Source organism: Uloborus diversus, chromosome 5 (assembly GCF_026930045.1).
Source record: "Uloborus diversus isolate 005 chromosome 5, Udiv.v.3.1, whole genome shotgun sequence".
Taxonomy (NCBI): Eukaryota; Metazoa; Arthropoda; class Arachnida; order Araneae; family Uloboridae; genus Uloborus; species Uloborus diversus.
Genome location: NC_072735.1, coordinates 7,031,828 through 7,057,647, shown reverse-complemented (window position 1 = coordinate 7,057,647; position 25,820 = coordinate 7,031,828).

The window sequence follows — 25,820 nt, the reverse complement described above, 5'->3', positions numbered from 1 at the left end:
GTTGTAAAAAAAACTAGCTGGAATTAGCATGCATGATTTGCCCTCTTAACAATTTATTCAAGTAGGTTGAGGGTCGACAGAGAGTGCACAGCAACTAACTGGCTTTGTATATAAAACTAAAAATTTTAACATTTACTGTAATTCACATACTATTAAATAGTAAATTGCATAACGTAAAGCAAATATATTTAATATATTGCTTCAAAATTATTTCTGATTACAACAAAACTTTGCTATTACAAAATTTTTGATTAAAATTTAATTAATAAAATAATTTAAATTTAGAAATTTGAGTAATTGAATTTTATTTAGCATGCATGAAACATTTTCAGTATTTAATCATAAGTGTTAATAGTTAATGTTTATTGTGATATTATACCACTAAGTACACAGCATGCATCAATTCATTCACCTCCGAATAAGGGACACCTCTATTTAAGGGACAAAATGTCTGGTCCCCTTAGTGGTCCTTATTGAGAGGTTCTACACTGTAAAAACGCTTCAGATACGTTCCTGGAAAATAATAGGCAGCTGATGTGCTCAATTTCAACCAGTAACATTTCTTACAAAAACAAGGAACGTTTTCCGATACAAGTGAGTAACCTTCCTGAAATGCTGGGAAATATCCCCTGTTAAAGCCAGTCGTGAACCTTCTACAAAAATTTAATAGGTTTAATGTATTTGATTAGAACCTTCCTGGTTTACCAAGAAAGCTCCAGAAGCATTACCGCGACCATGGAAAAAGCTGCGCGAATAATTGCCTGCAATTCCTGCCTCGCAAGGCTGCAGCTATCCAGTGACTTATTTGCTCCCATTGGGAGTTCAGTCAATCTGGACGATCCGTAATCAAATTGAAACCGATACACCTTATAAACATGCTCAGTCATTCTTTAAACTGGTAGCAAAAAATATCTTTCACACCAGTGAAATGTCTGCATTCGTGCATCTTTTAGCAATTCAGGAAACTTTTTTGCGAAGATACTTGATTTTGCGGGGAAATAGGTGAAAACCTCTGAAATCCCGAAACGTTCCACGGAGATAACCAGTAATGTTTCGGAATTTTTTTACAGTGTATGTACTATGCTGTGCATACATTTGTCGAACGTTTTTTTTTTTTTTTCGATTAGCATATAATAAAAGATGTACACGGTCAGCAGTTCGTTAAGTTTTGTAATAACTTTTATAGGTTCATTTTTGAAACTTTGACGGACCGTATTCGGCCGGTAGATTACGCTTTTATTCTTTTAAGTTTTCCCTACTTACGGAAATTACTAAAAAATACATTGTTTAACAAGTTATTAGATATATCATGCCATACACCAAAATATTTCACATTAATTTCCATATATATATATATATATATATATATATATATATATATATATATATATATATATATATATATATATATATATATATATATATATATATATATATATATATATATATATATATATATATATATATATATATATATATTTACAACATCATAAAATGTTTTGTTTTTCACTTACCTTGAATGAAGAAAAAACTCATTAGTCCACAAAGACAGTATAAATTTAATACTGACATAGCTGTCTTCAACTTAAGAGCATGAAATGTCTGCTGCTGTTCAAGTAGTATTTTAAAAGTCGTAAGTTTCATCACTGTTCTTCACATTGATTTAGAATAACGCTTCAGTTTATTAATTTTCATAATCTAAATTCATTTTTCTCACATTTCTCTTCTGCAATTTTTAAATCTATCATTCATCCACTTGATAGTTAAATACCACTATACTACGACATCTAGGGAAATAAAACTGTTTTTGTAAGTGATATCTCTGGTTTTGAAGAAAAAAATCATGACAGCGTTTTTGAAAGGAAAAAAACCCTATGAATTAAAATTATCTCTTTTCACTCAATTTTTAGCTTTAAAAATATCAATTCTTAACAAACATTTCTCATTAAATTGTTTCGCTTCAAGTGAAACGTGCGCTATTTTAAATTTTTACTCAATTTATTAAATTTAATGATTTGAACAGATTTAATCCACACTTTTAAGTAAGATTGTAAAACTTAAGAGATTCGAGCCCGACTATCCTAACTGTTAAATAAACTTATTAATAACCATTGACAATAAAGCTGACACTAATGCTTTTAGTTTACTGAGAAAGATCATGTAATATAATTAATTAAAACGTATATATTGGATTATAAATTTTAAAATCAAATTTTCAATTTTAACAAATAAATAACTACTATATTAAATTTGAAATTTTTAAATCAAATTTTCAATCTTAAAAAATAATTACGTACTATAATAGATTAGAAATTTTTAAATCAAATTTTCAATCTTAAAAAATAATTAAGTACTAAATTAGGTTAGAAATTTTTAAATCAAATTTTCAATCTTAAAAAATAAATAAGTACTAAATTAGATAAGAAATTTTTAAACCAAATTTTCAGTCTTAAAAATAAATAAGTACTAAATTAGGTTAGAAATTTTTTAATCAAATTTTCAATCTTAAAAAATAAATAAGTACTAAATTAGATTAGAAATTTTTAAACCAAATTTTCAATCTTGAAAAATAAATAAGTAAAAAACGTGTACATTTAACACACTTGCATGCTTGACAATATTAAATTATTGCGACACCTGCTTTTCTACGACATATATATATTTTTTTCTAATATGACACGATAAACTACAAGCGCTTTCCAAGCCCACATTGGAATCCTATCCCCGAAGCGAAATGTTCTCCACACCCGAAGGCTCCGAAAGTTCGTGTGTGTATGCGGGATATTTCTCGCGGCTCTCTTCGGAATGAAGAAGGGGCGCGAAGGATTATGGGATTCTTCAAATCGTTTACTTCGGAGACGTCGTCGGCGAAAGTAGATGTTTGGATCTGGTGGTGAAGAAATAACATTGGGTATAGCTTCTTTTCGATATGACATGAATATTTTCTAAGGAATGGAGGTTTGGAGAGGTATTTTGTAAGGACTACATATTGCTGAATATGTTTGAGGTAACCCTGCATGGCTGGAGTGGAACGAATGAAATAGCATTTTATTGGTTGGGGAGTAAAGTAATTTAACTAAACCATCAGTTAAATAGTATTTTGTATTGGAATGTAACGTTGCAATGGTTGGGAGAGCAAGACTCATTTATTTGCTTTTCCTTTCTTTCTTTCTTTTCTTTCTTTCTTTCTTTTTTTTTTTTTGTTTTTGTTTGTTGTATTAAACTCTTTTTTTTTTTCCAATTTTACAGTGGGTTTTTTTCTTTTCTTTTTTTTATATCGTACAGAAAAATATTGTCTGAGCCACAGCATGCCCTCCAAGTTTTTATTTTAATATTCAATATTTTACTTTTTTATAATGTCCTGATCGATTCGTTTTCAGGATATTTCATATTTTAATAAATTTTATTGGAATTGTTTATTTGTATAGCGTCTCTATCTGTTAACCCTTTATTGTCCAATAGCAATAAATCAATTATAATCTGCCACGTATCATTATTATCTACTCTTATAAATTATACTTACATTTTAATGAATTTTCACTAGGTATAAGAAAAAAACTAATTTACTGCTTTGTTAGTTAAAGCTTTATATATTTTACACTCTCTTAAGAATAATTAGTCTTGTGGATTGATTGAAAACGGTATGATTATCGATATTTTTTCAATAAAAAAACAAATAGCTTCAAGTACTATCTTCATGCAAAGGAGAACCTTCATGATGCCCTACCCTACCTTCATGCCATACCATACCTTCATGCAAAGGAATGGAACTTTGGAGATGTATTTTATAAGGACTACATATTGCTGAATATGTTTGGGATAACATTCCATGGCTGGAATGGAACGAATGAAATAGTATTTTATTGAGTGAGAGTAAATTAATTTTAATAAACCATCAGTTAAATTGTATTTTGTATTGTTATGTAACTTTGCAATGGTTAGGAAGGCAAAGCTCATTCATTTGCTTTTAATTTCTTTCTTTCTTTTCTTTCTTTTTTTTTTCTTTTCTTTTTTTTTTTTTTTTTTTTTGTTTGTTATATTAAACTCATTTTTTAATCCAATTTTACAGTGGGCGTTTTCTTTCTTGTTTTTATCGTACAGAGAAATATTGTTTGAGCCGCAGCATGCCCTTCAAATTTTTATTTTATTATTCAATATTTTACTTTTTAATAACGTCCTGATCAATTCGTTTTCAGGATATTTCAAATTTTAAAAAATTTTATTGGAATTGTTTATTTATATAGTGTCTCCACCTCTTATCCCTGTACTTTTCAATAGCAATAAATCAATTAATCGGCCACGTATCATTATTACCTACTCTAATAAATTATTCTTACATTTTAATGAATTCTCACTATGTATTTAAAAAAAAAACTAATTTGCTGCTTTGTTAGTTAAAGCTTTATATATTTTACACTTTCTTAAGAATAATTACAGTTTTTTGCATTGCTTCAAGACGGTATGATAATCGATATTTTTTTCAATAAAAAAACAAATGGCTTCAAGTACTACCTTCTTGCAATAAAACCTGCATTGAATTTTTATCTTGTGCACGGTCACATTCCTGATGTACTGTATTGAACCCATAACGTGGTGTTGACAGAGATCGAACCATTCTTAGTATTTGATTATTTATGGTCAGCTTTTTTTTTTCTTAGTGTTATGTGGTAATTTCACTGGTTTCAGAAACCCAAATAGTCTATAACCATATAAGAAGACATTTTCGTACCTTTTGTTTTGCATTTTTTATAGTTTTACGTGTTTTATTTTCTAGCTAAATGTATTTAAAGCAAGCATTTTGCCTCTGAACGTTTATTAATGATGTTTTTGCTGTGTGGAGGTATTTCAATTCGGTCATTTGTAAATTTATTTTTTTTAAGAGATTAAGTATTATTTTACTTAATATATATTTTTTGTTTTTGTAAATGAGGTCATGAATGAATGTCTTCCTTTCTAATGATAGATAAATGTAAAAATAAAGAAAAATCTCATTGAACAGGTCACTCATGTAAAGTCAGAACAAACAACGTAAGAAGAAGCACAAATTTGTAAATTACAGCAGACACGTGTTTCGGCGTTACAGGGAACGCCTTTTTCAATGCAAAAAATAATGAGCTTATGGATAAAAAGACATCCGACAAAAGCCAAGAGCAGATAAGCATGCAGCTTAAAAGATAAAAACAGCGGATTAGCCAAACACCAATGACAAAGTTATAAACCGATCAGAAACCAATAGGAATGCAAGCAAAGGCCAGGAGCTTTCTCTTAGGTACGAACCCAGAAAGAAAGAATTCAATTGGACAAGGATTAAGCCGAAGCTTAAACAAAAAGAAAAGAAATTGTCAGTAACCGTGAACCGCAAGAAAGGAAAAGCAGAATGGAAAACCATGAAATAAAATAAACAGAAACAAAAAATATTCGAAAAAAGGAAAAATAAAGATAAATAGAAGAAAATTGGGGGGGGGGGGTGTCAATTAAGACAAAAAGGTAAAAATAAACAAAGGAAGATAGATAAAAATGAGTGGGAAAAAAGGGGAGTATTAAAGATATGGGAGCCAAATGTTAAAAAAATATGGAACTGAACTAAGATCGTTAACTAAGTTAGAACTGTTCCTCAAAATATGAAAGGATTCCCAAAAGTCAAGATCTGATGAATTGGGGCATTTTTGGATAATCTGATAAGAGTTAAAATCAAAAGAGTGATTCGAATCCCAACAATGTTGAGCAATACTAGACTTATTTAACTGTTGTTTTTTCACATAATTTTGATGCTCTTTCAAGCGAATTTTTAAAGCACGCCGAGTCTGTCCAATATAGGCAAGTTTACAACTACAATTAAATCTATAAATTCCACAACAATTAAGAGGGTGAATAGGACCTTTAAGAGAAGAGAATGAAAGTTTATTAATAGGAGAGAACACCACCTGGAATTGGAAACGTTTTAGAATCTTAGCAACCTGATAGCTTACAGATGGAAAGAATGGCAAAACAACCAAATTCTTTCTGATGAAGGTTCGGTTAAGAACATTAGTTTGGGATTTTTATTTTATTTCATGGTTTTCCATTCTGCTTTTCCTTTCTTGCGGTTCACGGTTACTGACAATTTCTTTTCTTTTTGTTTAAGCTTCGGCTTAATCCTTGTCCAATTGAATTCTTTCTTTCTGGGTTCGTACCTAAGAGAAAGCTCCTGGCCTTTGCTTGCATTCCTATTGGTTTCTGATCGGTTTATAACTTTGTCATTGGTGTTTGGCTAATCCGCTGTTTTTATCTTTTAAGCTGCATGCTTATCTGCTCTTGGCTTTTGTCGGATGTCTTTTCATCCATAAGCTCATTATTTTTTGCATTGAAAAAGGCGTTCCCTGTAACGCCGAAACACGTGTCTGCTGTAATTTACAAATTTGTGCTTCTTCTTACGTTGTTTGTTCTGACTTTACTATTCAGCACAAAGGTATTTATTTATTTTATTAGGTCACTCATGGTCTAAGATTTTTGAGCAATCACGATTGCTTATTGTTCTCACTTGACTGTTTTGATGTCCTATCATTTTATTTTCCCACCGCCACCCTCCGCACCATCACCGTCGACCGGCTCCTCACGATGCTGCTCCTACAGCGAAAGCCGTATCCAGGTTGCATCCATGTCCTACACACACGCGCGTACATACACAACTACACACACACACACGCACGCACACACACACACAACATACACACATACACCTACACACACATACACACAACTACCCACACATTCATGCCTGCACACAGACACAAACACATATGCCTACACACACATACACATACCCCACCACACACACATTCATATACACAACTACCCTCACACTTATGCCAGCACACAGGCACGAACACATATGCCTACACACACATACACATACCCCTACACACACACACAAACACACATGCCTACATACACACATTCGTGATTGTGAAAAACATAATTTGAATTCAAGATGTCAAAATTCAAATTAATTTTTTTTTTCTCCTTAATTTTGGTTTAAAAAAAATGTCGGCTTGAGGGGGTGCTGGAAAGACAATGATCTCCTTCGCATTGTCTCCCGCCCCGGGTTCTCACGATGCATGGATCAGAATGACCCATAGCAGCAGACAGATGGTTCATGGGTCCGAATGACCAATGGTAGCCAGTTGGTGGATTTTCGAGCTGCACAAAATCGTCATTCTAATTATTATGCGTCATATAAAAAGCTTAGTTTGGTTTGGAATGCTCCGGACAAAGTTAAGTGCTTTGTGCAGTTTCGCTTTGAAGAAAGCCCATAGGCATCCATCTGATGAAAATGGGCGGCTAAAAGCATCTACATCTTTCATATTCGCAATTCAATCTTGGCATATGAAGGGCTGGATGTCATTTTGGGGGATCGCACAAGCTCCGTGGATGATTAAGTAGCCAATACATTTAGCACCATTAAAAAAACACTTAAATTAATATATAATTCTTTAAATAAATACAATTAGTGTAGCTATACATTCTATGACGTGATTTTGAATAAACTTCCAATGCACTTCACACTTTTTTGAAAATTATTTCTAAAATAAAATACAAGAATGACTCTTCTAGCGTTTACATGGCGAGAACACTATTTAATGAATTATTATATGAAGTCTTCCACCTATCATTATGACTGATGGTCTTTGGAGTTCATTGTGACGGTAGTTTAGTTTTTTAAAGTCCAGGACTCTTTTGTATTGTAAATGAATCTGCTTGTGAATGCGAAACGTGTGTGGAATATTTTCGCATTTATGCAAGGTTTTGAGCAAGAGCAACTTGAGTTTTGTTCATCACTTGTTTCTGTACCAAAAGTGTTTTGCATCTTTATTAGGGTTTAATTTACTTATTTTAATGAGTTATGTAGCCTTTATTGTTTCTTTGACAGTCCACACCCATCTTGTGAAGGAAAGTATATCTTATAATAAATTATCTTTTTTTTTTTCATACCATTTCATAGAAAAAAGATCATTAATAAATCGCTGTTTCGAACATTTTCATTAACTTTCATTTTATTCCTGCTACCGGAACACGAAGGAAAGGGAAGTCAAAACAGTTCCAGTGTGTCTTAGTAACAGGGCAATGGAGTCGGAGCGAAAATGAGCAACTCCGACTTCCTTACCCCAAAATCGATCTGATTCCGACTATGTAGCCGTCGCACAGTGCGGCGTTTTAACCAAACATCTACCAAACTAACGCCTTTTGAGATAGCAACTCCTACCTTGCCTTACAATGAGCCTACATTTCTTAATTTTTGGGTATTGATGCTACAATTGTGAATTTCTCTACCCCGAAAATCCTCGATTCTTTTTTCTGCACTGATTCATGTATCAAGGAAAAAATACGTTGACATTTTTGGTGCAAATAGGGAAGTTGCAACCTATTAAATGTTCACATTTTGGCTATTGGATATTGTTAATTGACCCTCAAAACTAAAAAATTCACCATCGCCGAATTTTAAAACACCGTGATTGATTTTTAATGAATTTTTAAAAATCCACGCGCAAAGGTGCGCTCTTCTGAAACGTCACAAGGGCGCGAATGGGCAGCCTTCGCCGAAGATCCCTTGTTTTCGCTAGGGACATTTTGAGCGCGCTGTTATTTTTATTTTTTAGAAATTCAATAATCCTTCTGAACACACTATAGAGACCGGATTCGTTAAAGCACAATCTAAATAATCTTCCTCATGTAACATCAATGATGATATTCGAATATTTCCGAGAGGATGAGAGGTTTAATGTTCCAGAAACGTGAGGAGTTAAATGCGAGGAGATAAGCCTTTTACGTTTCGTCTTCGAAGTCGAATGCGTGACCTTCGGTTTCTCCCCTATCGGAATAGCGCATGACGTCACTTCCTATGCCATTTGACGCAACAAGCGCTTGAAATTTAAAAATTAATTTAAAAAAAAAACTACTTATCGTATCGTAAAATTTTCACCTAGGATGTTCATACATGTTACTATATAAAATAAAAATAAATTTGAAAAATCGAAAACTTCCCTATTGTGAATTTCTCTACCCCTAAAATTCTCGATTTTTTTTTCTGCAGTAATTCATGTATCAAGGAAAAAAATACGTTGTCATTTTTGGTGCAAATTGTGACCAGGGTTCATTCTACTCCCTGTCACAGAAGCCGCGTTCACAACTTACTTTTCGACCCGGTAAATTCCCGCTTTGACTCCGCAAAAAAACCGATTGAAAAATTTCCCGCAGAGTTGCCAACTCCTAAAAATGTTTCCCCCTAAATTTAACTCACAAAACCCCTAAAAACCCCTAAATAACGCCAGAAAGTCACGTGATCCTTTAAATGTGACGTCACACATGGGATTAAAAGATCACGTGACCATTGCTATTTTTCGTTGCTGAGTGACATGAACTCATTTTTATCATTTTTATGTCATTTCTGATCAAAACCAGTGGTTACAAATGCTCAAAAAGTATATGTAAGTAAAAAAAAATACATGAAACAATCGAAAAATAGCATTTTCATAGATAAAAGAAACACATTTTTACCTATTAAAACCCTAGAAATTAAACCCCTAAATTTACCCCTAAAAATCCCATTCTAAAATTTCCCCCTAAATTTAGGGGGAAAACCCCTAAGTTGGCAACCCTGATCCATGTAAAAAGAGGTTGTACCAGAGAAAGCGGTTTTTACCCAGCATCCTTAGCGACTAGTAGACGAACTTGTTTCGCGTGATGCATTCCGGGTAGAAACATCGCTTTCACTCCAGAAGCTACCAGGAGTAGAAAAATTCCACATAAACTCCGCTCATAACCGGAATGCGGTTAAAAGCAGGTTTTTTTCCGGCTATACACTTGGAGGAAGAATGAGCGACTCCGACTCAGTGTTGCCAGATGGTCAGACCTAGATTTCCCCAATTCCCTTCCTACTTTTCCCCGAAAAGCGATGTTTTCTATCAAAATTTCCCAAATGCAAAAATTATTTTTCCACTAATATTTTCAAAAAATGAATCGACTTCTTTTAATATTTTTGTCTCCTGGAACAATTTTTTTGAAATTTGGCATAAAAATAGTTTGTAGCATAAGGATGTGCACCTCGAAGCAATTTTTCGAAAATTCAATTTTGTTCTTCTTTTATTCCAATTTTAAGAACATTTTCTCGAGCAAAATTATCAAAAGATGGACGAGTAATAAACCAAGCTATCATAACGTGGAAACGTAACGTGGGAAAGCCAATTGGCGAGAAATTCATCACGCATTTTTTGTAAATATACAGGGGAACCAAAACACCTTTTAATTTTCTTCTGCGGGCAAAACCGTGCGGATGCCACCGGTCATAAATACAAGCGCTTGACCGAAAGATAAGAAATAGCCATTTTTTTTTCTACTTGCATTTACTACTCTGCCTCTGTATGTACATTTAAACTATGATTTTTGTATATATTTATCCAAGAACATTCTTCATCACACTTGTTTTTACCTGTTTCACGTATCAACTAGTTACTTAGGCAGAACATTAATGCGAATTCCGTAGCATAATATCCCTCATAATGCGAAATTCGAATTCCATAAAGTTGATCAAAGCTAAACCAACGCTGTTTGATACAAACAATGTAACTACTTCTTGTCGTGAATCTCAATACGAAAAAAAAAGAAATCCCCTGAGGTTGTTTCTTTCCCCAGGTTTGCCCCAAGAAAAAAATTTTCTCTAAAGAATTCCCCTTAAAACTCATTTCCCCAAAATTTCCCCAGAAATCACCAGATTTCCCCAAAATGGGGAAATTTTCCCCAATCTGGCAACACTGCTCCGACTCCAACTGCTGAACTTAAAAAAGCATTTTACCCTGACTCCTGATTCCAATTCCTACTTCGCAGCCTTGTGTTATACATTTTGCATACTGCAAGACTGTGTAATGCATTCGGCATATTACAAGGCATATTATTATGCATTCTGCTGCTAAGCATAATATAGCCTTGCATTATGCTTAGTATAATGCAGGAGTTCTCGAACCTTTCTGAATCACGACACCCTTTGAAGAATTCAAATGTTCTCACGGTAGCCCAGTGTATCTCTATTAGATACAAGGTGAGTACAAATGATGAACTCGATTTTGAAATAGTATATTCTCAAAACTACTGCACATCTTACTATAAGTAATACTTGAATGTTAGAAGAAATTTACCTTTTTACTTCCTTTTACAAAAAAGGAAGTATTGTATTCGTGAAGAAAATTTCACTCAAAAATCGGCCTTAATTTCCATTTTTCTCAACCCCGAATGAATGTTGAGTTTTTTTTTCGAACCGACCACACGTGGATATATGCCTAGGAACCTATAGACACCCGAAATATTCATTTTGACGACCCCCGAGTTAATTACAACGAATTTTCTCGTGACGTCAATATGTACGTATGTATGTGCATATGTGTGTATGTATGTCGCATAACTCAAGAACGGAATGTCCTAGAAAGTTGAAATTCGGTACTTAGACTCCTAGTGGGGTCTAGTTGTGCACCTTCTTTTTTGGTTGCATTCCTATGCGCCAAAGGGGATGTTTTGCCCCTTTTTGGGGGGAAATAATTGTTAACTTCGATGTAAACTCAAGTGGTGTTATAATTTGGCGGACACTTGGCAATATATCGCCAGTCTTTTGGTCGCCAAGTTTTGTCGCCAACTTGGCGTTTTTTTTTTTTTTTTTTAAATCTGGTTTCAATTTGGCCCTTGTTGGTGATATTTAGAGAGTAAACTATTGATTCACATTAAAACTGCCAATAATGGGAAATAATATTAAATTGGAGTAAAAGGAAGTCATGTGATGCACACATCAGCTCGTTTAGGTCCTAGTTATTAGAATATGGTAACAATTGACAGATTGCAGTACTTGTGAAGGTGGTAAGCATACCTACAAGCATGGAAATGACCAGCAACAAAATAGTTACCTCAAACAGACGGTATAATGTAATTTTATTTCTCAGGAGAAAAGTAGTAAAGGGTTTTTCTCATGATCTCTTGTTTACAATTTGTTGTGTAAGCTAATCAGATAAAAATTTTTGTATCATCAAAAATTCGTCTGCATAATAAACTAATGAAATTTTCAGCTGTTGAACACTTGTTTAAAAAACAAACCTCTGAAACGTATTATAATTATGTATCTACACTGTAAAAAAAATTCGGAAACGTTTCTGAGTATATCGTGCAGCTGCGGTTCATGAAATTTTCAAAAACGTTTCTGAGTATTTCGGAATTATCTTTCTGTAATGTCCGGAAACGTGTCTGAGTATTTCGGAATCCTCTTTCTGTAATGTCCAGAAACGTGTCTGAGTATTTTGGAATCCTCTTTCTATAATTTCCAGAAATGTTTCCGAGTATTTTGGAATCCTCTTTCTGTAATTTTCAGAAACGTTTCTGAGTATTTCGGAATCCTCTTTCCGTAATTTCCAGAAATGTTTCTGAGTATTCTGTGCAGCTGTGGTTCATGAAAGTTTCGAAAACCTTTCCGAGTATTTCGGAATTCTCCAAACAATTTTCAAAAACGTTTCTGAGAATTTCGGAATCCTTTTTCCGTGATTTTTTCTAAAAAATAATTCTTTACTATAGTATTGCATGCCATATCAGTTTCAATTCTTTCATATCTAAGAGCAATGAAACAAGCAATTTTAGAATCATTCGTGGATTTTTTTTTTCTGAATTTCTAATGACAAATAGCATGGTTAACAGCATAACATATGCACAGTTATTAATTTTTGAAAATTTATGAAATAATCTAGTAGTTTCATTCCTAATCACAAAATCGTCGGGGGATTGGAGGGGGGTACCTTCTGAAAAGTGGGGATTGTTTGTTAAACAATCTTAAACTTCAGTTTTTCTCTCAATATTTTCAAGACAAAACTATCAACATAATGTATTTTTAATCCAGAACTTAAAAACATATCTTGTATCAAACTTGATAACTTTTATCTTCGGATAAAATTTGACAGGACTTACCTACCCTTCGCGTTCCGGAATTCGTTCACCTCAAGTCAATTTCTCTGACGAACAAAGTGTACCGAAAAGTACCAACAGAGAAATTGATGAATTTAAATATGACACCAAGTCCCCCTGCTGGAACCATTCGGGTTGATTCTTCTGTTCTTGCCCTTTTCCAGTTCATCACAAATATAAATACTTAATCAAAATAGGTTACTGATTTTATTTTTACAGTGTGCGCAAAATGCATTATATATTTTATTTATTAAAACATTGAACTCTATTACATGATTATTCCATTTCATATATACGAGGATCCCCCCCCCACCATAAGAGTGATGGTGCACCCATAAAATGCTATAAAGCGCCCCCCCCCCTTAAAAAAGCAACTCCTTGAAAATGTCAATGGCACAGTCTGCGTGGTTAACGCCCCTCGTCTTCTCCCCATATGTACGTTGCATATTAATAACATAGTTTTTTTAAAAATGATCACTTTTAAAACAAACAAACATGAAATAATATTACTTTTTATTTTGGCATGTAAATGCAGCTGTTCCTATTTTTATCACTGACTCATTCCTCCTGACTGTCCTACATTAAACTAGTATGTCCACGAAGGAAATGTTATTTACGGAACAACTAATGTCAAGGAATTTTTTATTGTCAACCACATTTAACAAAATGAATAAGCAGATGAATTAATTGCAACCGTTTTCGAGTATTTCGGAATAACTTTTCTGTGATTGCTTTTCAAATAGAAATCTTCTTTCTTTTGCGTAATTACTCAGTTTCAATTGGTTACAACAAATAGTACACTGCGCACATAGGAGGTATGTAGGATAACTTGAAATCAATTAGATAAACCCAAAAACAGTTACAATTGAGCCTAATCAAATGCAAATCAACAAAAATATAAATGTATATAACAACATGTTCTAAAATATTCATTAATACTTACAAGTGAACAAGCGGAATAAAATCTAAGTACCTCCATTACAACTGGATAAATAATCCAAAGGGTTTCGTTTCATAAAGTATAAACACGGGTGTTGAAACTATTCACACTTGAACACACAATATATGTCTAATCATATCATATGTCTCACTGGAAATTGTAAAGAAGCAAATCGTTATTAACTAACTTTATAGCTGCGTACATCGTCTAAAAAATCATGGGCAGTCCAAAATGCGAAGGCGTAAAATTAGTTTGGACGCATTTTACCACTCTCTAGACATGAAATAACAAGCAATCCAATGCTAAACAGTTGCTTACTGCAGCAACCATAGATAAGGAAAAAAATAAGTTCTCGTTATTTCCGACTCACTGGCGCCCGGATAAAATATGTTGGGAAGGATAAAATACGTTTCGAAGCATTGCGTCATCACTTCCGCTTCTAGATTTTTTGAAATAACAAAAAGCTTACTGAATAATTAGGAGTTCGCTATTGGATGAAGGATTCTTACTATTTCGGAAACGTTTTCGATATATCCAGAGACGTTTCCGAAATTTGTTACAGTGACATCATAACCATGTTTTTTAGAGTAGTTAATGACAACTGTGATAATGATATCTTTGATGCAAAATTTATTTATTGCTAAGTTGGGGGAAGGTTGGTCTAATTGAAGTAGAAATTCAAGACGTTTCGGCTTGCTTTGCTGCAGCCATCATCAGTGGTTTGAGTTTGGTGAGACTGATGTTCAGTATCACCAAACTCAAACCACTGATGATGGCTGCAGCAAAGCAAGCAGAAACGTCTGGAATTTCTACTCCAATTAGACCACAGTCAATAAGCCCGGACATGTTATCTCCTCATATTGACGCCGGCTGTGAAAGACTTAAACAGTATTTCACAAAGATATTTTCCCCACCAGAGTTTTCTCAGGCAAGAAATCAGTTTTAAGGTATTCTTTTGTCTCAAAGCAATCCAATGCAGGATAGTCAAGGAGCTTGAATCAATGCATCTGTGGTGTAATCACGGTCTCCACCTGACGAGGGATCCAATAGAAAAGAACATGAAAATGATTTTGTATAAGAGTTTTGTATAAATGATACGACAGAATGACTATAGAGTGTCTGTTATTATTGCAGTGAGTGATGGATTTCACTGAATTCTTTGAGTTCAGCGAAAGCCTTGTATATCACCCGTTCAGCCTTGTATATCACCCGTTCCTTGTATATCACCGAATTCTTGTATATCACCCGTTTTTTGTAGTTGGATTGGGCTATTGATTGAAGATATGTAAATATGGCTTTTATTTCTGAAGTAAATATCCAGCAAGATGGGTTTATTTTTTCCGCCGTAACGTGACCATCAACTATCGTAGAAAAGCCGGCGTAATCGTTTGCTTTTGATCCGTCAGTAAAAATGTCATTATATTCCGAATATTTTTCTTTTTATGTCAAGAAAAATTTGTTGGAAAACTGTATTAGAGGTAGTTTTTTTAGAGAATGTATAGAAGTCTTTTTTTGTAGGAGAAATTACTTCAAACTATGCTGACGGTGGTGTATTTAATTCATGAAATACACCACCAGCTCAGTCATTTCCAACCGAGGACTGCAGTTTCGATCTTATTAGCACTCAACAGCCCGGCATAGGAAAGTGACTGAGCTGGAGATGGAAAACCTCTTGAAGCCAAGAATGCCCAGCAAACAGGTAGCTAATATAATTAGCACAGACCAGACGATGACCGAAGCAATGGTTCGGTTCAACTCGAAGTTTGAAGGCTAGGTATACTGAAGGCAAGGCAAGGTAAGGCAAGGTAGCTAATTATATTAGCTACCTGTTTTTTTGGCACTCTTGGCTTCCTTAAGAGGTTTTCCATCTCCAGCTCAGTCACTTTCCTATGCCGGACTGATGAGTTCTAATAAGCACGAAACTGCAGTCCTCGGCTGGAAATGACTGAGCTGGTTGTGTATTTAATGTATTTCTGCTTTAGCCCTGGCTAATTGGGCGGTAATTTATATATATATATATATATATTGTTACAAATCCTGTAAATAGTAATTATTGTAGTAACGTAACCTGTAAATAGTTTCCCGTAATGAATATACAACCCCTTTTTCATATGGCTAAAATATACGACCCCTATTCCCTTTTTGTTCATTGATAAAATTTGATAACGGTCAACGCATTTCGAGAAGCGTGTGGAATATTTGAGAAAATTCTTTTCGGTGTATTTAAGCCGTTAGCGATGGATAAACAGTGAGTTTCGATTCAGATTTCGAACTGAGTGTGTGTATTAGCTCTGTTTATAGCGAGGCATTTCGCTATGTTGTTTTCGTATTTGGAAGTAAATACGTGTGTAAACGTTGAGTTTACGGTGTTGTGTGATAATTGCTGATGAATAATTTAGCAGTTGTTAACGGTTTCTCCTGTACATAGTGTAAATAAATTTCCTGTGTTTTTATCAAGAACTGTGTCTTCATTTCAAGAAAGTGGAAGTCGCACCGAATCCGTTACAATTGGCGCCCAACGTGGGGCTTCTTCTGGACTTTCTTGGAGTAAGTGTGACTTTGGACATTTTTTCATAAAGACTTTTTTTGAATTAGGACTTTATTTTTATGGTGATTACTCGCGCAATGGATGAACAATTAAAACAACTTCTTGACGCAATCACCTCTGTGAAGAGTGATATGGCGGCTAATCAAGAACAATTAAAAAGTGACTTGACTGCAAGTTTTACAGCCAATCAAGAACAATTAAAAAGTGACTTGACTGCAAGTTTTACAGCTAATCAAGAACAATTAAAAAATGATATGGCAGCTAATCAAGAACAATTAAAAAATGATATGGCAGCTAATCAAGAACAATTAAAAAATGATATGGCAGCTAATCAAGAACAATTAAAAAATGATATGGCGGCTAATCAAAACCAATTGAAAAGTGATTTAACGGTGCTGAAAAATGACCTAGTTTCTAACCAAGAGGAAATTAAAAACGATCTTACTTCGGTAAAGACTGTGATGGAAAATAAATTTAATGAGATAGAGCATCGAGTTGATGCTATCGAAGAGAAATTTGAAGAAAAATTAAGTTCCGTGGAAGGCCGATGCAATGCTGTAGAAAATAAACTGGAAGAAGAAGATAGAAAATTTCATCAACTTAAAGAAGACATCTTTAAAGACCTGGAAAGGAGATTGGCGACCGCGGAAAGCAGCTCTGTACAGTTTGGCGCTCCCACATCGGTTGCTCGACCGTCCATTAAACTTGCCACATTTGATGGGAAAACTTCGTGGCAGGTTTACAAAACTCAGTTCATGATAGTGGCGGAAGCGAACGGATGGGACTCTGCTACCAAGGCCTGTCATCTTGCAGCATCCCTGAGAGGTGACGCAGCGGACATTCTTCAGAACCTTCCGGACGGCCAGCGCCTGGATTTCGCCGCCCTCACATCTGCGTTGGAGCTTCGCTTCGGTGAGAAGTGCCAGAAAGATTTCAGCCGACTCCAGTTGAAGTCCCGTTTCCAGAGAACCGGAGAAACCCTGCAAGAGCTCGCGGCGGACATCGAGAGACTGTCTCATCTTGCTTTTTGCGACTGTCCTGCGGATGTTCGGGACAACCTGGCACTCAACTACTACATCGACGGGGTTCGAGATCCGGAAATCCAGAAAGCTCTACGGATGGCGGATGTCAAAGACCTGAATTCTGCTGTTGTGTATGCGATGAAGTTGGAGGCCGCCCAGCAAGCAACCCGCAAGGATCGCCATTCGATCCGCGGCGTCAAAACTGATGAGCCTGATCCGGTTTCGTCACGCTTTGCTGAACTGGAAAAGCAAATAAAAGAAATTGCAGGAATCCTCAAAAGGACTTCGGCTCCCAAGGACCAAAATGGACAATCACTTAAGTGTTGGAAATGTGGCGGCGAGGGTCACTTGCGAAGAAACTGTGAAGCTCGCCAAGAAACCAGAGGGAAGAGCACCTCTCCCTCGCAGGTCCAGGAAAACTAAGCCATGGCAATCTCGCGGGGCGGAGGTCGCCAAATTGGAATGAGCCCCATCTTAAAGTTTTCCAGATTTCATCGACGAGTGGCGGCAGTAATGGACTGTTTGTTTACGCATATGTAAACGGGTTTCCCTGCGAACTGATTATTGACACTGGAGCCAATGTTACGATCATTAGAACAGATGTGGCTCGTCAATTTGGACTCAACATTCTGTGGACGCCGCCCTGCGTTACCCTCCAAACTGTGACAGGTGACAAGATCGAGATTGAAGGTAAAGTGAACTTAGAAATTGTGTTTGGAAATGCCATTTACCATCATACCGCATTCGTTGCTGCTATCATAGACCCCTTCATTCTCGGATTGGACTTTTTAAAGAAGTATGACTTCAACCTCGACTTCAGGACTAACGAGCTGCACTCGACGAGAGAAGACATAGCAGTCTTTCCCGCAGAAAGTGATGTAAAATCCGCTCATCAAATAATTGCCCAAACAGATTTATCAATTCCCTCAAGGTCAGAATCATTAATACCCGGCTCCATTGAAGAAAGCAATAGTTTTAGATTTGGACTCATTGAATTCCCCAACTTAAGCAATAACCCAAAAGGAGTGCTGGTGGCATCTACGCTTGTGGACCTTTCCAAGGATGTAATTCCTGTGAGAGTCGCCAACGTGAGTGAAAGGCCAAGGAATATCCGGAAAGGCGAAGTGTTAGCAACTTGTACTCCCGTAAACTGCATCATTAGAAGAATCAATTCCCCCGAGACTGTGTCTTCTGTGTCCTTGACATCGAAGTTAATTGGGAGTGCACCCTTATCGAAGGATCAAAGAACTGCTGCGGAACAATTGGTGGACGACTTCAAGCATCTGTTTTCATCTACATCGGAGGATGTGGGCCGGACGAATTTAACGCAGCATAGGATCTACACTGGAGAACACCCCCCTATTAAACAGCATCCAAGACGACTACCGTTCGCCAAGAAGGAAGAGGTTGAGACCCTCCTGAAAGAGATGAAGGAGAATGATGTAATCGAACCGTCATCCAGTCCTTGGGCCTCTCCCATCGTCTTGGTCCGAAAGAAAGATGGCTCCACCAGATTTTGTGTCGATTACCGACGGCTGAATGAAATCACCAAGAAAGACAGCTACCCTCTTCCACGGATAGACGACACCTTGGACACTCTTTCCGGACACAAGTGGTTTTCGACCCTGGACTTGAAGAGCGGCTACTGGCAGGTTGAGATACACCCTGATGACCGAGAAAAGACAGCTTTTACAACTGGACAAGGCTTATGGCAGTTTAAAGTGATGCCCTTCGGCCTCTGCAATGCACCAGCTACGTTCGAGCGTCTTATGGAGACAGTGTTAAGAGGACTTTCTTACGAATCCTGTCTGGTCTACTTAGACGATATCATCATCGTGGGACGCAGCTTCGAAGAACATCTGGCAAATCTTAGGAAGGTGCTGCAAAGGCTTAAGGAAGCCAATCTGAAGTTAAGCCCGTCCAAATGTAATTTGTTCCGCCGGGAAGTGAACTACCTTGGTCACATCATCTCTTCTGAGGGTGTGCAAACCGATCCAGAGAAGGTATCTGCGGTCAGGAGTTGGAGTCGTCCCGAAAACATCCATCAGTTGCGAAGTTTCCTGGGGCTCTGCACGTACTACAGGAAGTTTGTGAAGGGTTTTTCCAACATTGCACGACCTTTGCATAAGCTGACGGAGAGCAAGCAAAAGTTTGAATGGTCCAAAGAATGCGAAGATGCATTTCTACGACTGAAGGAGGCTTTAACATCAACGCCTATCCTCGCCTATCCTCAGCCTGAAAAATCCTTCATCCTGGACACTGATGCGAGCAACGAGGGAATTGGAGCTGTTTTATCCCAAGAAATTGACGGAAATGAACATGTCATCGCTTACTGGAGCAAATGCTTATCAAAGTCGGAGCGAAATTACTGCGTCACCAGAAAGGAGTTACTGGCCATAGTGAAAGCTGTAGAACACTTCCATCATTACCTCTACGGCCGAAAATTTCTGCTTCGGACAGATCATGCCTCGTTAACTTGGCTTTTGAACTTCAAGAATCCAGAAGGCCAGATAGCCAGATGGATACAGCGACTCCAGGAATATGACATGGAAATCAAGCATCGAAAAGGGTTATCTCACGGTAATGCTGACGCTTTATCAAGGAGACCCTGTCCTGAGAACTGCCACTATTGTTCCCGAATCGAGAAACAGTATGGAACGACTAGCCCTACCGCCTATCAGGTGACAGTGACTCCAACATCATCAGAACCTGATCCATGGAGTGATGACCAAGTTCGAAAAGATCAACTTGAAGACCCCGACACAAAACCAATTTTAGAGTTCATGGAAAGTGACAGTCGACGCCCTAGCTGGCAGGACGTTTCCATCTTCAGTCCTGCAACAAAAAGATACTGGGCTTTATGGAACTCACTCCATTTACGGAACGGCGTGCTACACCGGAAATGGGAATCTGACGACGGCAAGACATCTAGGTGGCAGTTACTACTTCCTCGATCCAGGATTTCAGATGTTCTGAAAGAAATACATAGTAGTGCGACTGGAGGACATTTTGGTGTCTTGAAAACTCTCAATAAAGTTCGGGAGCGCTTCTTCTGGAGCAAGGCGAAGGATGACGTGGAGAAGTGGTGCCATTCTTGTGACGCCTGTGCTGCTCGTAAAGGACCGAAGAAGAGAAGCAGAGGGAAGCTACATCTGTACAACGTTGGAGCTCCTTTCGAACGAATTGGGATCGACATCCTGGGTCCTCTACCAAGAACTGCTGATGGGAACAAATACATTCTTGTTTCCATCGACTACTTCACCAAATGGCCGGAAGCATATCCCATTCCAGATCAAGAGGCTACCACCGTAGCAGAGACTCTAGTCCAACATTGGATCTCGAGATACGGAACACCTTTGCAGATTCATTCCGATCAAGGGAGGAATTTCATCTCTGCTGTGTTTAAGGGCCTATGTCAAATTCTCGGAATTGAGAAAACTAGGACAACACCACTACACCCACAATCGGACGGCATGGTGGAGAGATTTAACCGCACAATCCTGAATAATCTCTCACTTATGGTATCCAGAAATCAACAGGATTGGGACAAGAAGCTACCTTTGTTCCTGCTGGCCTACCGCAGTGCTGTCCACGAGACTACCGGATATGCCCCATCTCAGATGCTCTTCGGACGAGAGCTTCGGCTACCTTGTGATCTCGTCTTCGGTCGTCCTCCGGGTGCGCCTTCATCGCCTGAGGAGTACATCCAGGATCTCCAGGCCCGGTTGGAAGACGTTCATAACTTCGCACGAGAGCGAATCAACATCGCGGCGGAGAAGATGAAGACCAGATACGACACAAGGTCTACTGGACATGAAAGGTCTTTCACCCAAATTGCAGTCGCATTGGGATGGACCCTACAAAGTCCTTAACCGACTAAATGACGTCGTAGTGAGGATTAAAAAATCACCTAATGCAAAACCTAGGGTTGTACATTATGATCGGTTAGCCCCATACTATGGCCATAGTTCATGAGTATTACGTAAACAACCATGGTTGATAACATAAAAGTTGTAGATAATTTTTGCTTTTAATGTTTAGTAATATTTCTTGTTATTATTGTATTTTCTGTATCTGTTAGTTATTAATTAATGTGTATATTTGTGAACATGTGATAGAAGTTTGGCACCCTTTCTGGGGATTGTACTGCCCGGGACGTGCAGTCCTTAGGAAGGGGGCAATGTTACAAATCCTGTAAATAGTAATTATTGTAGTAACGTAACCTGTAAATAGTTTCCCGTAATGAATATACAACCCCTTTTTCATATGGCTAAAATATACGACCCCTATTCCCTTTTTGTTCATTGATAAAATTTGATAACGGTCAACGCATTTCGAGAAGCGTGTGGAATATTTGAGAAAATTCTTTTCGGTGTATTTAAGCCGTTAGCGATGGATAAACAGTGAGTTTCGATTCAGATTTCGAACTGAGTGTGTGTATTAGCTCTGTTTATAGCGAGGCATTTCGCTGTGTTGTTTTCGTATTTGGAAGTAAATACGTGTGTAAACGTTGAGTTTACGGTGTTGTGTGATAATTGCTGATGAATAATTTAGCAGTTGTTAACGGTTTCTCCTGTACATAGTGTAAATAAATTTCCTGTGTTTTTATCAAGAACTGTGTCTTCATTTCAAGAAAGTGGAAGTCGCACCGAATCCGTTACAATATATATATATATATATATATATATATATATATATATATATATATATATATATATATATATGATTTAATTGATTCTATTGTGTTGGCAGTGTTGAAATCAAATAGTTGCAGGTATGACAGCACCCGTCACATTCGGATTCCAAATGTTGGAGTTCCCGATGGACGATGCAGAAATAAGAAAACATTAGATGCATTAAAGATATACCTATGAACGTTGGTCGGGAAATTCCGGGCATCATCGAGAGAGATTCTAATTGGAATTCAACGTGTGTGTCACATACCTCTCCAGTACCCCAGGAAGTTTCAACCCCAACAAACGAACATTTAAGCTACTATCGCTTTTTTTTCGGTTTTATAGGATCTAAGTAAAAAAAAAAAATATTTGAATTTTGACATCTTGAATTCAAATTGTGTTTTTCGCAATCACGAGTGTGTGTATGTAAGCGTGTGTGTTTGTGTGGGGGTATGTGTTTGTGTGTAAGGTTATGTGTATGTGTGTGTAGGGGGGCATATGTGTTTGTGTCTGTGTGCAGGCATGAATGTGTGGGTAGTAGTGTGTATGCGTGTGCGTATGTTTTTGTGTGTGTATGTGTGGGTGTCTGTATGTATGCGTGTGTGTACGTGTTTGTATGTGAGTATGTGTTTGTGTATGTGTGTATGTGTTTGTGTGTGTGTGTGTGTGTAGTTGTGTTTGTGTTTAGTAGTTGTGTGTGTTGTGTGTAGGGCATGGATGCAACCTGGAGACGGCTTTCGCTATAGGAGCAGCACCGTGAGGAGCCGGTCGACGGTGATTGTGCAGAGAGTGGCGGTGGGAAAAATCAAAGGAACGCCAAAAACAGTCAAGTGAGAACAATAAGCAATCGTGATTGCTCAAAAAAAAACATGAGCACTTTCTTTTTTTTTTCTCTTCCGTCATGAATTGTATTATTCATTTTTTATGTGGAGTATCATGTTTCCCTATATTTTGAAGGTTTTGTTTCTGATTTTTAATGTTGTGAAACTGTGGGCTTGTTGATGTGACTGGCTTGCAAACCCAAAACACATAACCAAGTGTAACCACGGACGTTAATTTTTAGTCTTCTTGGGTCACACCTGGGTCTTTTTAAAATAAGAATTACCTCAAAGTGGTGCCTTGTCATCAACCTCCGAATTTTTTTTTCAACAATGATGATGAATTTGAAGTAGGGCTTGAGTACAAAGTGTTGAAATGACCCCACCTGTTATAGGATTTACAGACTGTCAATCCCACCTGTTTTTATTTGAAGTCGACTTTTATAGATATTTTTCGTTTTATCTAAACTGAGTTTTTTGTAATGGCTTAATTTTGTTAAAGGTTTCAATTCGCATATAAATTGAAGTTATAAGTAGGTTCATAGAGCCATACTTTTATGAATCTATTTAATTTTTTGTTTAAAGACATATTCATTATTTATAACATTATTAACTCTCTTAAGAGCAATATTTTTTTTAAAGAATTCACTCATGTTAGAAATTAAGAAAAATTAAAAAAGGGGAAAAAATCTTCGGTTAATTTTCAAAGTTTAATTTTTGTCAGATATTTTGTTTAATGTTGTTTTCAATGGATGCTTGAAGTATTTCAATATAAAATGGCTTATGAAAACGTATTGAGTATAATTGAGTTCCTCAGACTTATTTATATATATTTTTTAATATGTTCATGGGTAAAATGGGTCCGCGGGGTGAAAGGGGTATTGTACCCACAAACGAAAAAGATGGTTTTTAAGAATTTTTTTTTTTTTCAAGTTAAAAGCTTTGAGATTTTTACCTGACAAAAATTGCAAAATTGGATGATAAGTTGTAGATTCTGCCAGAAACTTTTACCGATCGATTAACCATTCCCAAAGACCAGCAAAAGTTGAAAAGTAAACATTGTCCGTATCTACAGCTGCTTCCCCTACAGATTTCAGTTATAATGAACATGAAAATAATACATAATAAATATTCTGGTGTAATTTTTGAAATGAAAATAAAATAAATGAAAGTGTTTTAACTTAGAGAAATTAATGCATATTTACGTGAAATACACCGCCAGCTCAGTCATTTCCAGCCGAGGACTGCAGTTTCGTGCTTATTAGCACTCATCAGCCCGGCATAGGAAAGTGACTAAGCTGGAGATGGAAAACCTCTTAAGGAAGCCAAGAGTGCGAAACAAACTAGTAGCTAATATAGAATTAGCAGACCAGACAAGTGACCAAAGCAATGGTTCGGTTCAACTCGAAGATTGAACGCGAGGCAAGGTATATTCAGTAAATTACCGCCCATTAGCCAGGGCTAAAGCAGAAATACGTGAAATACAACGCCAGCTCAGTCATTTCCAGCCGGGGACTGCAGTTTCGTGCTTATTAGCACTCATCAGCCCGGCATACGAAACTGCAGTCCTCGGCTGGAAATGACTGAGCTGGCGGTGTATTTCACGTATTTCTGATTTAGGCCTGGCTAATGAGCGGTAATTTACTGAATATAATGGATATTTGTCTGTTTCTAGTTTTTAGAATGTCTACTGGTATTTTGATAAAAATTCGATAAATGTAAAACCAGCTTTTGATTGAAAAAAAAAAAAAAAAAACAAATCATAAGGAAATAAATAAAAATATTTATTTTTCTAATGCGTAAGCTTCAACTACAAATAATTTATAGCTATGAAATAAACTTATTATGTAGTTATCCATGCTTTTAAAGCTTTTCATTTTACAAAACAAAAACTATGCTTTTAATAATTAAGCTTGTGGTTTGAGACAAGCCATGGCTAAGATATTTACTTTTTTTTAAATATTGATCTTTTTTGTTTTGTTTTTCTTACATCGAAACCGACACGCAGGCTAAGCAAAAAATAAATAAATGAATAAATGTTTGAAACTATAGAACTACGAAAATACGCAAAAAAGAAAAAAAAAAAGCCATGGCTAAGATATTTACTTTTTTTTTAAATATTGATCTTTTTTTGTTTTGTTTTTCTTACATCGAAACCAACACGCAGGCTAAGCAATAAATAAATAAATAAATAAATGTTTGAAACTATAGAACTACGGAAATACGCAAAAAAGAAAAAAAAGAGACCTAACAACGTTTAATTGCGCAAAATGACAGACTACTGTAGACAAGTGTGTCTCTATTTCAATGAATTCCTTTTCAGTGTGAAAAAAGTAAGATAATGAATGAAACGGGGTCTGCAATTTTGTGTAATTAAACTTTGATGCATGGAAAAAAAATGTTTCTGAAATAATTTAGGTAAAATTATTCCTCATGTTTTGTTCTAATCGATGATTCTAATTCTGTATTTTTATTCCTGGAATTTAATTCTCTAAATCAAGTATTTTAAGATCAATCGAACGTGAACAAACAGCAGTTTAGTAGAACGTCGCATAATTTTAACATTTATAAAGATTAGATTTAAGTACAAAACTCCTGATTAACCTTTCGAACTAATCGAACGAAGACGCACCTTAGCATTCCAATTTTAATCACTGTAATCAAATGTAAAGTTCATAAAAGTTTTGATTAACCAAACAGCAAAATGAAAATTCTTGTATAATTGAAGAAACGAACTAAAATTATGATAGCGTTGTCACTCTTTGTATTAAAATATTGGAATTTCGTATGCATATATACAACTTTAATAAATTGGAAATATTTTAATTATCATCGTGTTTGTGACACTAA